The 4,071-nt window shown below is 33.7% G+C and overlaps 1 non-coding gene across 1 annotated transcript; it reads right to left on the bottom strand.

Annotated features, from left to right (window-relative positions):
• Window positions 1-3,428: 3,428 nt before the first annotated feature.
• Window positions 3,429-3,623, bottom strand: LOC131832743 (U2 spliceosomal RNA). The gene has a single exon (XR_009354154.1). It is a non-coding gene; the product is annotated as a U2 spliceosomal RNA (small nuclear RNA).
• Window positions 3,624-4,071: the final 448 nt, after the last annotated feature.

Below are 4,071 nucleotides of genomic sequence, written 5' to 3' on the forward strand. Positions count from 1 at the left end.
AGTTACTTAAAAAAAGATATATACATATATATCTTACATTTATACATTATCTATCAGCTATCTATCTGATTAAGGTTTTACAATGATAAAAAACACTTAAAATGAGAGCTAACCACTTAACAAAACTTTAAGTGTACAAGCATTATCACTGGCTATAGGTACAGTGTCATACAGCAGATCTCTAGAGCTTATTTATGTTTCTTAATTGAAAAATCTATACACATTGAGTAATAATTTCCCATTTTCTCCTCCCTCCCCCTGTCCCAGACTCTGGTAACCTTCAATTCAGTCTTTAATTTTATGAATTTGATTTTTTCAGATACCTCATGTAAGTGGAATTATGCAGTACAAGCCTCTGTCTGGCCTACTTCACTTAGCATTATATTCTCAGGGATGTTTGGTCTTTATTTTTAAAGAATCTTACCTTAAATTATACATCTATACATATTTGCTATTTGAAGTTAATTGTGTAAAAGGTTACTATTTTAAGTAATAAATAAAATAAAATAAATATATAAAAATAATGAGAGTGTGACTATGTGTTTTTGAAGGAAATAGTCCTGTACTTTGGATGTTTAAAATTATTTGGAAGACAGTGAAATAGATATGATCAGAGAAACAAAATTATTTTTATCTGCAATAGCTATTGGTGTCTGTTTTATTTTGTTTGGATTTTTAGAGGAAAGTGCAAGAGTACCACAAACTTTGAAGAAATTAATAATTGTCAAAAACTTTGCATTTAGGATTCTTAATTTGTATCTTGCTTCTTTTTCACTTAAGCTTTTAACTTTTGTAAGGTACTTAGTTTCTCAGTGTCTGCTTTTCCCTTCTTCTAAAATAAAACTAATTACGTATTTATTAACAGCAATCAGGATTGTTGTAAAAATCGCACAAAACCATGCACGTATGTAGAGCTCTCACGTAAATATAGATTTATTAAAAACTTTTTATTTAACTGAATTCCTGGTTTCTATTCATTTATAATAACTGACTTAGGAAAGAGGAATGTGGACTCCATGGATTTTTCAATAAAACAGTAAAATAAAGTAAAAGAATGGGTGGGAAAGAGCTGGGCTTCGATGATAGAAAGATACACAGAGTAAAAAGAAAGAAAAGAGCTATAAGACAATTTTGCAGGCAATGATTCTCATCCTATAAATCTTTATTTCTCTATATGACTTGAAAAGAATTCTCCTACATGCCCTTGTTGCCCCCATTTCTGTTCAAACCCATTTTCCCTACAGCCACTGCTTTCCCTGAGATTCCTCCTGCCACCTTTCTGGGAAAGAAGTATGGATTGAGTGATCAAGCAGATTCAGTTACATGGCTGTAGTGATCTCATTTCACAAAAGAGTCTGGAGACAGGAATGTATCCTTAGAGTAAACTTCAGATCACCTAAGAATTTTGAAATCCTGAAATGCCAACCAAAAGAACATTTCCAGGGGAAAGGAAGAGCTAAAAAGGGTAGGAGTCAGAATAATGTCGGAAGCCAGAAAAAAACAGAAACAAAAACAAAATACTCAGCCCTGAGAGACAGATTGGATGAAGAGGAAGAGTAACTAGTGTTTTTAAACTTCTTCCGCATGTTTCCAGTGTTAGGAACAAGGCATGCTATAGGATTCAAGATATTTATAAAAGTGAAACCATGACACGATTTGTTTATCCCTTTCCTCTTCCATCCTTATCTTTGTCTTAGGTCAAGCCCTTCAGAGAATTCATTTCTAAAATCTTCTTGGCAATAAGTATAATGCCTTAAACACGAAGATTTTTAATTTAATTTTTATTTAAATTTGAGTTGGTTAACATACAGAGCAATATTTGTTTCAGGAGTGAATTCAGGGATGCATCACTTACATACACACCCAGTGTTTATCACAAGTGTCCTCCTTAATACCATCACGCATCCCGCCCATCCTCCTTCACCGCCCTCCCTTCATCACCCATCAGTTTGTTCTCTGTTATTAAGAGTCTCTTATGGTTTCTTTCCCTCTTTCTCCTTTTTTCTTTTTTTTCCTCCTTCCTCTATGTTCGTATTTTTTTTTCTTAAATTCCACATGTGAAGGAAATCATACAGTTTTTGTCATTTTGACTGATGTATTTCATTTAGCAGAATTCACTCTAGTTCCAGTCATGTAATTGCAAATGATAAGATTTCATTGTTTTTGATGGCTCAGTAATATTCCATTGCATATATACCACTTCTTTATCTATCATCAGTTCATGGACACTTGGGCTCTTTCCTCATTTTGGCTATTGTTGATAATGCTGCTATAAATACTGGGGTGCATGTACCTCTCCAAATCTTTATTTTTGTATCCTTTGTATACCTAGCAGGGAAATTGCTGGATTATAGGGTGGTTTTATTTTTAACTTTTTGAGGAACCTCCATACTGTTCTCCAGAGTAGCTGTACAAGTAGGCATCCCCACCAACAGTGTAAAAGAGGGTTCCCCTTTCTCCATATCCTCAGAAACCCCTGTCATTTCTGGGGTTGTTAATTTCTGACATGTGTGAGGTTTTATCTCATCATGGCTTTGATTAGTATTTCCCTGATGATGACTTATATTGAGCATTTTTTTTTTTTTAGAAGTCGACACAAAAATCTTTATTTTAACATTAAAAGAAAGAATCACATGTTCATCCTGACGGCTTTCCCAGGCTTGGCCACCCAATAAGTTACACGCACACGAAGGGAGGGATCAGTTCCTTGGTTTCTTTTTCTGCTGCTTTGTTATTGGTGTATAGAAATGCAACAGATTTCTATATGTTAATTTTATATCTTGTGACTTTGCTGAATTGATTTATCAGTTCTAGAAGTTTTTTGGTGGAGTCTTTCAAGTTTTCAACATAGAGTATCATGTCATTTGTAAATAGAGTTTGACTTCTTCCTTGCCAATCTGGATGTCTTTTATAACTTTTTGTTGTCTGATTGCTGAGGGTAAGACTTACAGTACTATATTAAATAGTAATGGTGAGAGTGGACAACCTTGTTTTGTTCCTGACTGTAGGGGAAAGGCTCTCAGTTCTTCCCCATTGAGGATGGTATTAGCTGTGAGTCTTTTGCATATGGCCTTTATGATATTGAGATATGTTTCATCAATCCCTACTATATTGAGGGTTTTTATCAAGAATGGATGCTATACTTTGTCAAATGCTTTTTCCGCATCTGTTGGGAGGATCATATAATTTTTATTCTTTCTTTTATTAATGCAGTGTATCACACTGATTGATTTGCAAATATTGAACCACCACAGTAATAAATCCCACTTGATCATGGTGAATAATTCTTTTAATGCACTGTTGAATTCAATTTGTTAGTATCTTGAGAATTTTTACATCCATGTTCACCAGGGATATTGGCCTATAATTCTCCTTTTTAGTGAAGTCTTCCTCTGGTTTTAGAATCAAGATAATGCTGGCCTGGTAGGATGAGTTTGGAAGTTATTCTTCCATTTCTATTTTTTGGAGCAGTTTGAGAAAAAATAGGTATAAACTCTTCTTTAAATGTCTGGTGGAATGCCCCTGGGAAGCCATCTGGCCCTGGACTTCTGTTTGTAGGGAAATTTTTGAACTGATAAGAACAGATACTACACTTGATCTTAGCCAAAAGGCCAAGAAGCGATTGTTGGGAGATTTTTGATTACTGATTAAATTTCTATTCTGGTTATGGATCTGTTCAAATTTTCTATTTCTTCCTGTTTCAGTTTTGATAGTTTGTATGTTTCTAGGAATTTTTTTTAAATTTTTCCAGATTGTCCAGTTTGTTGGCATATAATATTTCACAAGATTCTTTCATAATTATATGTATTTCTGCGGTGTTAGTTGTGATCATTCCTTTTCCATTTGTGGCTTTATTTATTTGGGTCTTTTCTTTTTTTGATAAGTCTGACTAGGGGTTTATCAATTTTATCAATTCTTTCAAAGAACCACTCTTAACTTCATTGATCTGTTCTACTATTTTGTTTTGCTTTGTATATCTTATTTATTTTTGCTTTAATCTTTATTATTTCCCTTCTTCTGTTGGTTTTAAGCTTTTTTGCTCCTCCTTTCTTAACTCCGTTAGGTGTATAG

The sequence above is a fragment of the Mustela lutreola genome, chromosome 5 (assembly GCF_030435805.1).
Source record: "Mustela lutreola isolate mMusLut2 chromosome 5, mMusLut2.pri, whole genome shotgun sequence".
NCBI lineage: Eukaryota > Metazoa > Chordata > Mammalia > Carnivora > Mustelidae > Mustela > Mustela lutreola.